This window comes from Meleagris gallopavo, chromosome 3, assembly GCF_000146605.3.
Source record: "Meleagris gallopavo isolate NT-WF06-2002-E0010 breed Aviagen turkey brand Nicholas breeding stock chromosome 3, Turkey_5.1, whole genome shotgun sequence".
NCBI classification, from domain to species: Eukaryota; Metazoa; Chordata; class Aves; order Galliformes; family Phasianidae; genus Meleagris; species Meleagris gallopavo.
This window is the reverse complement of record NC_015013.2, coordinates 3,859,260-3,874,182: the sequence shown is the minus strand read 5'-3', so window position 1 is coordinate 3,874,182 and position 14,923 is coordinate 3,859,260.

Genomic DNA, 14,923 nt, shown 5'->3' with positions numbered 1-14,923 from the left:
GCATTTGTCCCTCTGGAATAAAATTTTAGGTTTCTTTAAATTAAACGTTATTTTGTTTATCCTCTAACAGTTTTAGAATTTGAGGTTTTCGGGGTTTTAAAGTGTTTTTATTGTTACTTTTTTTTCCCCAAGAATCAAAAATCTCTGGTTGAGTTTCTCTTGGGAATCACACAACTATGATTTGTTAGAGTTCACTGCTGGACTGTACGTCTTTTAACTCGCTTGACCTGCATAGTCTAAACATCACCTTAGCTGTCCCTGTCACATTGCTGGAAAAGATGAAATACTACTTTGAGATTTTCTCAAATAATGCAGCATTTGCTGAAAACATCTACTGGGAAGTCATTATTTGCTGTGATAACTTTAGGATAACTTTAGGTAACCTGAATTTCTGCCTTATTTCCCCCTTTTCCATGTTTTTTTTCGATGAAATCCCAAAGCTTGGTAACAGTGTCACCTATGCGGCCTCCCACATGCTTTGCTACTTTTAAATCAATGTCGTTTCTGTTCATCCTTAATCAGCTGAATCACAGTGCTAGACTCTAATACTTCTCCCTGTTGTCATTACCCTTATTGCCACTATCTGATCAGATTTAGGGAGCCGTGTGCAGTTGGAGTTCCTCTTCGTACTTCCTCATTATACACAACATGGAGAACCCCCTGGCAACCTGCATCCTGAACAGCAGAATATTTTGAAATATGAATTTAAAGCTATTAGAAATCTTTGTTTTATTAACAAGATACTTTTTTTCCTGGATTATTTTCCCCTAAAGTGAACGATTATGAATTGTAATAACTGTATTCCAAGAATGTTTTATTCTGTCAAAATGGAGAGCTCTCCCCCAGGGCCACATTAGTATCTTTTTCTGTCTAGGAATGCAGCTGTTCCAGGGCAGGCTCTGAGTAATGTCTCTAATCGGCAGATATGCAGAGTGCTTAAGCTAATTATGTAATAAGGGAATCACTCTTAAAATTTTATAAACGTTAATATAGACATTTAACTTCAATTTCTTTGAAAGTTGAACAGGAAATGAGAATTCTTGTGGTACTAGTACCAAATGCTCATTTTTATACTAAGGTTTTAAAATGTTGGGTATTGCAGATCTAATGCTGTATTCAAGCTGCAAATTACTCTCTTTGGCATTGAAATATTGCTGCAATTAAACCTGCAGTAAAGTATTAAAAGGAAAAAAGAAGAAGAAGAAGAAGAAATCTTGCATCTGATTGCCTTTACAAAAAAAAATATGTGGCTCTTCATTGATCTTGCAGGAGGGCCCTTGAGAACTGAGTTTTAATTTTTCATATAGAGATATATGAACTATAGTTCTTGGGTAAAACATTTAAGATTTCTGATCTAAGCAGCTCCACATGGAAGTTAACGTTGTGAGATCTATTTAAAGCACTTTCTTTAACACAGTTTGCAATCTATATGTCAGCCCGTACTTAGTTGGCTAGGTTAGATTTTTTATATTTGTCTGTGTGTCTTTCTTTCCACGTTTTTATAACTCCACAAGCCATTCCTTTCAAGGACTCTATTTACTCAAATATTTATTAAACAAAATAAGTTTATTTCCAGTTACAATATCAGAGTACAGCGAGTAGGAGAGAGCAGAAAAACCCATTGGCTTACATCAAATGCACTCTTCTCTCTCCACGTATGTTCAATATTTTCTTCCCCTGAAAAGTACCGGCACTGCAGACAACAAAGAGTTTCCATGTCAAAATTCCTCTACTTGATATTTGCCACTATAGGCCTGACCATTTCCCAAAATGCAGGGCATGCTTCTCCGACCTGCTGGGCCTCCTCTGTCCATTGAGCAATTATTAAAACATACAAGCAGAAAAAGAAAGAAAATCCAAAACAAGATTGTTCTCATACAGAAGATAAATTTGGCACGTAACTACCTGTTTATTTTGTTGTGTATTGCATTATTATCGACCATACAGACAAAATCTATACTTCATTTTGCAAGCAGAACTAGACTCATATTCAAACCCATGTGTCCCTGCAAACACATTCACTATCCATAATCCCAAACCTGGGTCGAAGACTCAAAGTAGGTATGAGTATTCAACCAGCAATGAAATTTCATACTTCATAAATTGATCAAAGTATGTGTATGTCTGTAATGCATACATGCAATTGGATTTACCAAATCCGTGTACCTCATATGGCCCTGTTATGGCAGGTCATTACTAGGTCCTTTCTAGAAGCACAACAAAAGGACAAAAGACAAATGGCAGCTTTAGACAGCTGCCAGCTCTTGGGAGAACACAGCCCTGAGAGCTGCATCTCCTCCACCTTGCAGGGTCTTTTTTGGGCCCTAATCACTTGCTAGATTGCTAGATTGCATGTGAAAAGTCTCAAAATCTAGGCATATGCCTGCTTACTGAATATTAAGTATATGATATAAATAAGGCAGAGAGAATACTACTACTGATGCAGCAAGGAAAGTTCCAGAGTTAGCATTTCCTCTTCTAGTTCACTGCAAATGAAGTGAACAGTTTTCTCCAAAACTGTCTTTTCTTTACAGTTTTGGAGAACTCTCAGTAAAGCATTCATTTGCAAAGGTCCATGATCTTCATTTTCATATGGATTTCAGGGTGTTAGTTGAAGTTCCTAAGCTTGAACACAATTTCACAAAAAGGACCAAAACGCATAAATCTTCACTTAAGATTGAAGCTATAAATACACAGACAGCATGGCAGCTTTCAAAAATTAGTCTGTAGAAGAAGCTTGACTGTAGCAACAGTTGTGGATGCTTGTCCAGTGACCCAAATAGGATAGTCCAGTTGAGGGTAGGCATCTGTGCTACTTCAGTTTTGCTGATCATGATGTCTTGAGATAACTAAACAAAACATGGAAGAGTATGATATGTCTATTCTGCCTTTATTATGGAAGAAGTCTCCTTCCTAGTTGCAAAATAGTATCTTTGTCTCCACTTCGTACACATCTAACCACAGAAACACAGCAACAAGATACAAGATACAGCAACAAGAGTTCTGATTTAAGAAGTTTCTGAGGCATAACTTGTTGGAAACTGGGAAAATAGTTTGAGGAGACACTGCTGAACAGTTACCCATTCCTAGACTAGTCTAGTAATTCATTCTGTACCAATGTTGGAGACAGAGTACTGAGACAGATGGACCTTTGTTATGGGAAAAAACAAACTGTGAACTAAGTTTTATATCTCAAAGAATACTAAACATGATATTTACTAGCTAGGAGATTTCAGAAACATTTTGTAACATGGTACATTCTGAATAGGATTTAATAAGCAAATTCTCTGAACATTGTTCTTTCAGGAATTGCTCCACTCTCCTTTTAGCAGTATTCTTATTGTGCTAGCCATCTTGGATTTACTGTTCAAATAGCTGATGGAATTTTTATTCAGACACAAACATTTTCATTGAAACATTAAATGAAAGCTCTGGGAGGCAACAGAAAGAACACACGATGGATGCTGGCTTGCCGCATTGTTTTGTTTCCCCTGTTATTCCTTGAGAAGCTGCAGCTTGTATTTCAACTCTAAAAATTACAAACACAGCTGGATGTACATTCTAAACACAGTAGGATGTTACTGCAGTATTACCACTGACCCAGGTTTGGTCAGGAGCTCTAGAAGCTACCAGATGCACAGAAAGGAAACAAACTTGCTCGGATTCTTTACAGTCATTGGCAGACTAGCTTTTGGGTATACCCATATTTAACTGGAGCAACAAGGTTTACTATTTTCAAATCCTAGTGTGGAATATTTTATCGTAATACACAAGGCTTGCACATTCTTTGCACCGACATGTATCCCTGGAACAATGCCAAGGGTCAGCCAGAGACATGCTATGTTTTCAGACTAACGACTGTCCGTGGGTGTAACCACACCACTCAAACTGGACAGCACTTACTCCATATTCAGTGTGCTGGATCGTTTTTGCTGTTGTTCCAAATCAAGGTATTCTGAGAGATACAAGCCCCAGTGAGCTCAGACTCCATGTTGAGGTTTCTCGATCTGTAGCTTCCCTTTCGTATTTGTGTGAGCTATTTCTGAAATTTAGATTCATAAAATAAATGCAGGGCTCAGTTTTTTTGCTTGGAGTCCTACACTGTTGCATTTACCAAATCTTTGATCACTGGCTTTTGGGACAGTTTCATGCACACACACCCTTCTCACCTGTCAAAAGTGCCCAAGTCTTGTCTTGTCCAAGCAAGTGATTCTGTCCTTCCCATCAATATATGGGGGCTGCACCATTTCCCTTGAATATGTGAGTGACAAAGTGACCATTATTGTCCTTGACTGGCCCAAGTTTATGAGCCTATCTTTGCGAAGACCTTGATTTAATCAATAGAATAGGTAAAAGTTGCTCATCTATCATTCTGAGACAATTATGGTATTCCAGCTTGTTGCATTGTTTTGTTATTCACACTTTCATCCCAACTTGACGAATGAGTACAGGCAGATTAACCATAAAGTTCATACAAAAATAAAAATAAATAAATAAGAATAAAAAGGACTTAGACATAGAAAAGTTGTTATATGGACTTTTATTTTTTTCATCCAGAACACAGTTCATCTCTCCTTTACAAACCATATACTGCTTCTGTAACACCTTCCACTCTGATTGGTAAAGTACCATGTTTTTTTCTGTACTTAGTACGGATTTCATTTTATGGCTGGTGAGAAAAAAGAAGGTTAAGTGATTCACCTGAAGTCACCTTATGAGTTAGTGTCACTCTGTCAGACTCATGGAGATTTAGATATATCTAATGCTCTTTCTCAACTCTGATGCTATTTTGGACCATAATGTTGTGAGAAACATTATACATGGACCATTGGGGTTTTAGATATATTGTAGGAAAGTATTATCTTTCCATAATGTTGCTAAATACAGTCTTTTAATATTTGATCAATAAAGCAAATACAACAGTCTTCCCAAATTACTGCCCAAATACACTAGTGACAGAAAACACCAATTCTGGAGTTGTTCTTACCAGAATTTCAACTCATCAGAAACTAATCAAAATCATATTACATTTCTTTCATAAGACACAACAACTGAAAAATAAATCAAGTACAAAATATGTTAAGGGTTATAACCTTGGACAAGTTCTTTACACAGATGCAGGCCTCTGTTCCATTTCTACATTACTAAATTAGCATGAAATGCCATGAACTTCAAACGATAATGTCAATTGTCTTTAGCCAATTCTTTTATCAAAAAATAAGGCTTTATAGATTTCATATGTTGACTAAACCAATGGCATGGTCAGCACAGAAATGTTTACAGATGGCAGAACTCTTGTTTTTAAAAACAGGATCAAAGGAAGGTTGAGAATATACAAACCCTGGTGGTTAATACACACTCATAAACAAATAAATAAACTAGCATTATGCTTACCACGTATGGCCAAACTATCTGTGCGACTGACTGAGGCTCTGCTATTTGTCTGCATCTTTGTTTTGAAACACTCCATTAGAGTCCCCCTCCCCTCCAGGACTCCTTAGATAAGGTTCTGTCAATACTCTCACTATCAACTTCAGTTTTTAAGGATTTATAACTTGGCTGTAAAACTTCATTTGAGGGTTAGTCTTGGCAGACAAGGTCTCAGCCTGACAGCACTGTTTTTATTACATTATTTTAAAATGAAGTGGCTCTTTTTAACCTTAAGGAAAATGCAAGATGCATGTAAGTTAACCAGTTTCAGGAGATATTTGGCTGCTGCTATAACTCAAAACACAGTGCTGTTTTGTTCTTGTTTTCTTCTTTTTTTCCCCTTGAAGACCATAGAAATTTCATAGAAGACACCACATCGACAATTATGGACAAAGAACTATCTGAGATCCCTCAGACAGCCCTCATGTAGACTAAAACAATAAAATTCAAAGCAATTATGTATCACCTACTTATTTCATGCAAATTAAATCGAATTGATTTCACAGTGAAAGTATTTACAGTTGATCTACTGAGAAGCACCTATAAAAAAGCAGTTTGAGGTTTGTGTCAAGATAAAAAGTTGTGAAGAGACATAATGACATAAATTCAGAAATCTACTCAGCAAATAGTGTTCACTACCATAGAAAGATATAATTGTGTAAACACAGTAAATGGGCACCATGTGAATCCAGTCATATGGTGTCATGCTCAAGGAGAAGGTCCAAATGCCTTTATGTTTCTGTTTAAAAATCACAAGCTTCATTTCAGTTTCCAGCTGCCTCTTTGGAAGGAATCCACCAAGCTTTATTATATCTTCTGTCATAGCATTTGATAGATTACTGAAACAATTTACATCCTCAATTATTTTTAGTAATGGAATGTATCTTGAGATTCCTATTCAATGAGAGTTTCTTGTTTTTTCATTTGTTTGTTTGTTTTGCTTTGTTTTGTTTAAAATTAATCTGATTTAATTAGTGTGATTTAATTATCACCATTTTGGGTGCCTGGCCTGAGGACATCCTCAATTAACCTCATTTTTTACCAGATGGTGATATACCCTGGCTGATAAATCAGGTACTTTTGCAATGTATGAAGTTGAACATCTATAAATTGAGACACAGTCCTCAATTTCTTCAGAAAATGTGGCTGTGAATGGTCAGCCAGTATTGAACACTCTGTGTGTTCAGTAGTGAACACTCTGTGTCAGCATGTGAAAGAGAAACCTCCTTACCAATAAGAGATGCAAGACATTTAAATTACACAGTTAAAGAAGAAAGGCAATGTTTTACACAGCATATCCTGGCTTTGTGTATGAGATCAAAGGCATCATTTATTTAAGGACTTTTTTCTCCAAGCTAACGCTCAAAGTCAATGGTGGAGGCTGCTGCAGACATAACTTTAATTAGAACATTCATTTGGCTTGGGCTACAGGAAGGAGAGAAGAATATTTATCCTTCATTCGAGCCAATATGATCATCCCTCTACACTATTTTACATGCAAACCCTCCATATGGTTTTGTAAAAACTTAGGATGCATTGCAGCACAGAGTCATATAACAGGACTAGATCATTTGCAGCTCTCTCTACAACAGTGATACGTGTTGGAGTAGAGAGTTTTTCCCACCTGATATCTATATGTTCAAAGTGCTAAACAAAAAATGACAGCTTATGTTTCAGCACTGTGTTAACTCCTTTTAACTCTATTTTAAATATCTGAGAATGTCGTATATTTCAGCTATTCATAGAGGCAAAGATCAGAAAGGATGAAAAAGAGATAAAATGATATAGCTCTGGAACAGTTGCTCAGAGAAACCATGGATGTCTCACCCCTAGTGATGAAATCTGTTCCTGGGATGCTGCCACTTTCTCCTTTCATGCTCACTTTTGAAATAATGCAGCAGTGTCTGAGAAGTTCAGTGGTTTTTGTCAAAAAATTACTGAAATAAGAAAGTAGATACTATTCAATCTACAAAGCAGATCTTCCCAATCTCACCTAAAAGCATACACAACCATTTAGCATACTGCCTTCTCTGAAATAGGCATTAGTGGCACCTTGGAGGCTTGGATGCTCAAGTTTACTGCTCAAGTTCACCTTCATCTATTTTACAATGGACAAAAATATTCTTTTTTCTCAGGGTCCATTATGAAGCACACTACCACAGTCTGCAAGTTGAAAAAGTGCTGGCTTATCTCTGTCCTTTGGCAAAAGAAAAAGCAAGAGAAAGGATTTCCATGAGTATTTATGTAAATTATTCTTATATTTCCTTTTCTCGACTTGCCTTATTTTCAGAGAGATTAAACTGAGTAGAGGAACTACAGAATTACCCAAAATATTGCACTATGTGGATACTGGAGAAATTAAGACAGAAAAACTTACCTCTATAGATATAGGAAGTGAGTTCAGGCATAATGCCAGCAATTGTGCTTAAAGTACACTGGTAGTACAATCTGCTTTTGACGACCTGGAGCCTTTGAAATCTTTCAGTCTTTTGTACTAAGTCACATACAGATGCTATTTTCAAAAATAAATTTTGAAATATTGAAAGAAAAATAATTGCAGTGAGGTTTCCAGATCATTGCCTGCTAAGCTTTAACTTGGCAGTGCCATGTGCAGTTCGATCTGGTTGACAGCACAAAATCCATCAAGATAAGAAAAATTGAGTTGGACTTTTCTGCGAGGAGACCATTTATAGAATTATCACTGTTCATATAGTGCTAAGGTGAAAGAATTCTAAAACAGGAATAACCGTTAGATGAACACTGATTTATGTGCAAAGGGTTAAAGTCAAGAAGCTTGATTCTCCACTCCTGGACAACTCAAAAAAATAACACTAGAGTCAATGAACATTGGGTAAGAAAAGAATTAAATCTAATGAGAAATCCCACATTCTTATTAAAATGTTATTATCTCCACTGTTTCTATTTATCAGTAGTATCAGCAATAGATAAAAGAATGGAGCTTGCATAGTTCCAAGAGCTATTCTCTTGGAATAGAAACCTAATTCAGGTTTTCAGTAACCAGGGGAAAAAAAAAAAACAGATACTGATAAATAATTCCCACTATATCTGTAATGAAAAAAGAAACAGAATGTCTTTGAACACCTACACAGGAGCAATACTGTATAGGTTAATAGGTCAAGACACTTCGATTCACTGCCCACCTGTGTTCAGTGGAGCTTGTTAACTGCTTTATTTTTGTCATATGTTCGCTGTCAGTCCAGCATCTATTTATTCTTCATTTCATAAGGCATTTCAAGTCAAAATATTTCTCTGCAATTACAATTCAAAATTTTGCATTCCTAGAAATACTGTTTTCTAGATCAAAGTTTGATGTAATCACAGAGCATTTGTATTTGTAGGTGCAGATCTTTCTTTTCAGTCCTTGTCAATTTGTCTCTCACTAGATATGTAAATATACTTTGATATACTTCTGTGCAAAAAATGAATTTCTGTGATGAAATGTCTGAGACGTCCGATGGAGAGAAACTTATTTACCATTCTTTTTGATTCATATTAAACTCTGTTACTAATCTTCAGATATGTAACACTGCAATTAATCCAGACTGCAATCAAATTTCTGAGGCTAGAAACTAAAAACCTGAGACTCATGATGACAAAGTAGTAAATGCTGAGCCCTGTGAAATATACCTGTGTGGAGTGTGCTAACACTGCAGGTCCATATCATCATCATCTCCAGATTAATACAGATGATATGCTTCCTCTTTGGGCAACATGCAGTGATCAGAGGAGGAGAACAACTAGGGTTTTAAAGAGTTGGCAGTGCAGGAAAGATAAGTATGTGTAACTTTCCCTTACTGCTTCAGTATAATCTATGCCACCAAAATATTGCAAGACTTCTTGCAAACAGGTTGCAGGATAGCCACATGAAAGTCTACACATAATGAATCATATTAACTTAAAATTAAAATGAATGTAAAACCAAATGGAATTTAGATTTTGGTTTCAGTACCATTTTCTGAGGACAATGAACAGAAACACAGACTCTGGGAGTGCCCTTAATGCACACCCGCAGCAACCTGAGGTAAAAACAGAATTTATATACAATGAACACCAGGTTCTCAGCACCAAATGCTTGCTGTAATTATTTCTTCCTATCATCAGTGTGCACAACTTCCTCATCTGCACTAATAAATATACCTTTATGTGGCCAAAATGCCTGAATCTTGTTGAATGTGACTCTCACTGTGCATACTCTGTGACTCTTTCAGTGTTGCTTTTCCTTGAATCATTCAGTCTTTTATGTAATAAAGAGAATGTGTAATAAAAGAGAATACTTATGTATATACATAAATACATAAAAACATATGTTCTCTTTTATTACACAATATATATATACAGCCAGGATAAATTATCTCAGATTATTTGCTGTATTTCTGTTATACATTCTTTCTCCAAAAGCATGAATCCTGCAGTTTTCCTGAATCTGGCAGTGCTTATCTGAGTCTCTTTATATCATTGACAGAGTTCATCTCTCAAAAAGGAAAATATCAACCTCGCTTGACAAACTGGAAATTAAAATACCATTGAGTTTATATGCAATTATTTAGGCAAAATAATTGACTAATGTGAAATAATCGTCATTAAAGTACTGTTTGCTTAATTTCAGATATGTTTGTTTTCACTATTTTAACGCAAAGTTTGAAAACTAGCTTATAATAAAGGCCTCATTAAAGCAAACACTTCTTCACATTCCCTAGAGGGTATCATAATCAGGTTATGACCATGTATTTACAGCTTTAAAAATGAATGAATACTGTGTGCATCTCAAAATCTTGTTCTATTTAGGCACATGGTTTAGAGGGGAAATGATGCTGGTAGGTGAATGGTAGGACTAGATGATCTTGGAGGTCTTTTCCAATCTTGGTGATTCTATGATTCACCTGAGGTCACCTAGGTAATGTTTGAAGCAGACATTGCATCTCAGTTTCCCCAGTGTCCACCTGGTATCCTGGCCTCTAAATCAGCCTTCACATTCATGACTGACAATCATGCCATTTGAGGGAGAATATTTTTGTCATGCTTCCTTCAGTCCAGTGATAATAACAGGAATCAGTCCAAGTGCAAATACATATGCTCCGGAGCCACCATATTGGATAGGAAACAGGAAAAATAGGAGATTGTTTTGCTTTGGAAGAGTGTTGGTTGGCATTGGATGCAGTGAATTTAGAAGTCATAGGAATCGAAATAAAACCAACCGGCACCGATGAATGATAGGCTGCCCCTAGAAGGAGCACAGCAGCAGTTATGCAATCCTGTGTGGGAGCTGCATATAAAACATCACTGCTAAGTCTAAGAGGGTTCTTCATGCTTCTGTTCCCTCACCTGCAGAAGGTCAGTAAAACCAAGTGAGCTCATGGCGTTTGTAGTAAAAAATACCCTTCTACAATAAAACAAATTGAGTCTGCCAAATACATCCTTAGTTGAATTTCTTGTTGATTTTTAGCCTCTAAATGTCAAGCTTTCCCTTTATAAAGCTCTGTCAGTGTGGCAGTGAACATATGCTGTTAGTGTGCAATAATTGTCCTTTTGCTTCTTGTTGGCTAAATTTATTACCAAAAATAATCGTACTGCAGCAGAGGAAAATGTAAATAAAACAATTGTGGCAAATCTTGTTTCTCCTTTAAATATTGAAATGGTTGAATGATCTCAATGGCTAAAAATGACCTCAAAACGTATGTGTGTAAGTTTACTTTGGCCTGGCCAGATTGATATGATTTTCACCATAAGCTTTCACTTCAGCCAAAAATGACATCACATGAGCCAAGGAAGATAACAGACACACATACCTCTGAAGTCATCGCTGCCTGAATTATTGAACAGGTTTCTGCACCTCTCTTGGGCATGATTTTAGATGGGAACTTGCCAATAGCATTTCTTTTTCCAGTACATGCCTTACACAAACAGAAATACATATATAACAGCTCTGTAAAGATAGTGAAATAAGTGGTGGTATTTCTCAACATTTTTTTTTTCCTTCCTCAACAATGAAAAATAACAAATACATAAATTTTCCTCTTTGACAAAGAACTTTCATATTCACAGAAAATACAAACTTTGACTTGTTAGATAATATAGAGAAAACAAAAAGTTTTGAGGTTTCTAACATCTATCAATATGAACATGAATGTTCCAAGCCTACTTTGAAAAGAAACACCTTAAATACTTAAAGGTGCAGCTCACTTTCAAAAGTTAAAAAAAAAATCCTATTTCCTGGATGTGATATGTAGAAAACAACTGAGAATGAACTGAGAAAAGAGTTAGTATGTTTGGTTTCCAAGCAGCAAACAGAGCCTGGTGCAGCAGTATGCTTAATTATGCTCCTCTGAATGTGAGGAGACCAGGAAGAATTTTTGCTTTTAGTTTGCTGACTGAGACAAAACTTGCATGCAGCAGATCTTGTATGAAAAAAAATTCCCATATATTTTCAGTCTTTTAACAGTTTTTATTGGCTAGATTCACTTATTTTACTGCTTTATGTGACCTGAAAATGGAAAGCTTGTTTCAGTACAAGATATTTCACTTTAATATTTTTTTTAATTATATTTAATTTTTCTGCATTTTTTCAATGAAACATTAATTTGGAAATACTGTACTAAAACAAGCTGACTCTTACTTACCCTCTTTTGTTTAAAATCTATTCTGAGATTAGGAGAAGTTTAGACAGTCCCTGAACATTGGCCACATATCAGAGCAAATAAAATATTGTTCAAAAAGTATTCTTCTAGTCCCAGTTTTGAGAGTAAATAGTCTAAATGACACCAGTAGCATTAATGAGATGTGAAAACAGGGTGCAGACCAGCTTGTTGCACTGAACATATGTCAACCATATTTGTTTTACTCAGCTGACAGTAAGAGATGATCAAAACTTCCAGGGGTTAAGCCCTGTGCACTAATTAAATGTATACTGAGCCATAGCCTGGATTACATTTTGAAGCTACTCCATTGCACTTTCTTGGAAGAATAGATATGCCAGCGTGTCTCTAGCAAGGACTGTCCACACACAGCTTAGTATATTTTTTTATCTTTTGACTGTGTAAGGAAAGCACTTTGCCCACCTCTTCAAGAAAAGCACGCTTTAACCTTTGTGTTTCCCCTATGAAACATGCAACTGACCTTCCTCCCATGAAAAACTATGAAAGATTTAAACAACAGGATTAAAATAAAAGACTAAAGAATATGCAGAATGTCACACCTGCTGCACTTGTGAATTATTGGTCTCTTAAACTTCTATAACCTACCACCATCAGTGATATCCTTTATTTACCCTTAAGGCGCTTGGCAGCTGCTTAAATGTCTGTCTATGGCAGTTTGGTGGAAACAATAATAATACATTATAAATCAATGAAAATGAAGTTTTTGCAGTGATAATCTGATATAGATTTGCTAGCATTTGTATGAAATTCAATTCAGTTTGATTGCATCAGCATATGTTTCATTTCTCCCAGCAGTATTGATTTTGAAGGTTCTTTACCTACATCTAGACTATTTCTGTTACAACCTTACAAGACTGTTTGGAAACAGCCTGAATCAAATGAGATTATTTAAATTTTAGCTTTTTAAGATCTGGTAACCCAAGTAATGCGACCTCGCTTGTATTTTCAATAGACAAAAGCTAATAAAATTCCCAAATCCACTGTACCTGCTAAGACTACTCTGTAATTAAGTGTGTTGTTATTTCTGGCAAAATCAGTAACGTATAGGAAAAAAGATATTAAGCTTGGACATAACATTGCAATAGCTATGAGTACTATGCTCTTGAATAAAACTAAGGTTTTGTGTTGGAATGGGTATTTGTTAAATAGAGTAGTGATTACTTAATGTGTAGACAAGAAGTTGCGTCTGCATGTGTACTCAGGTGCCGTGTGTACAACGGTGATGATAACTTCACCATAGCACAGCCACAAACAAAAGATGTACTGTTGCTATTCCACTGATTTACTATAAAAATGAGACACAATATCTTCTGAAATTAAGTACTTTAAAATGCTTTAAAACAAATAATCTGATTTGGGGACCTACTGGATGCTATATTACATCTTCAGCTCTTGGCTTATCCATTAAGTTTGAGTGTGCAGACCATACTGTGTGCACACTGTCTGTGCGCAGACTTGTTAGCTTATGCTTTTGCTATTTGTGTGTGTGTGTGTGTGTGTGGTACCACTTCCACCAAAATTTCATTGTAGCTGTTGCATGGCCATGACAATTATTGCAATAGTGTCTCTTCACTAGAAGATAGAATGAGAAGCCTTAATGGGACAATATTTTCCCCTAGCATATGAGTATTGACAATTTAGCAGAAGTTTTCCTTTGGGGAAAACAAACAAACAAAAAAAAAAAAGCAAGCCATAAGCTAACAGAAATCCTTACATGTACAAAACATTCTGCCTCAGCACTGTCAGAATTAATTTGTTGGGCTTTTTTTATTATTACTAAATGACTTGGTTTCCATTTCTTTTTTTTCTTTTTTTTTTGTTATGTCAGAATAAAACTTAGAATGCAAAGCCTTAAAATCTAATTCACCTGAAAATAATGATTTAAGAAAAAATTTAAGCATTTCCAAGTACTCATTTTTCTTTACTAACTAGAAACCTAGTGAAATGTCAGAATCTTGCAGTCATTCATGAGAAAGTATTCCTGACTACCATGTAGGTCAAAAAGATCTCCAGCCTGTGGCTTGTTGATGAAGCAGTAGTAGTTGCTGTGTGCAAACTTTTGGCATTCAGAGCATTTTTGTTATTTCTAACACTTTTGTTTTGTTTTTTTTTTTAACCCTTGCTTTATTACCTCTGTCACCATATTAGCAATATACACACACTTACCATGTTCAGAGCATCTTTCCTGTGGCCTTGCTTACTGAAAGATTCAACACAAGCATGCAAGAGAGAGACACACCTAACAGTGAAAACACTGAAATGAAGTTCCAGTGCTGTAATACAGTGGTCATGAATACAGCTGCAGTGTTTCTGTGCGAGAGGAATGGCTCAGATGCATCAGCTCAGAAGCAGGAGAGCCCAACACAACCTTCACACGTCTTAGCTACTTCTGCTTTGTACAGACATCCTAAATACTCACCAGAGAGGGGGACTTACCTAGTGAAATATATAAGAATAGATTATACAGATTCCGCTTCACACTTCCAGGTTATAAGATATTTAAAATTTGCATGTTTAAGAACTGACAAAACCTATACAAATACAATTCCCAATTGTGCCAAGTTCTCTTTTTCAACACCCATATAAAACAATACATTTTTCTGGAAATCTAAGTTTATGTGGTTCCAGTTACTAATAGAACTTTTTTCACTAGCATCTTGTCTTGGGCTATGATACTTATTAATGAGTATAGAAGTAAACAATCTCAATGAACTTCAAATTGTTTAAAAGAAGAGAAAGTTAAAATGACTTTCAGACAGCAGTGACATGAAAAGCAGGTCTTCTTTCTCCCTTCACCCCAAATTCAAGCGGTATTAAAA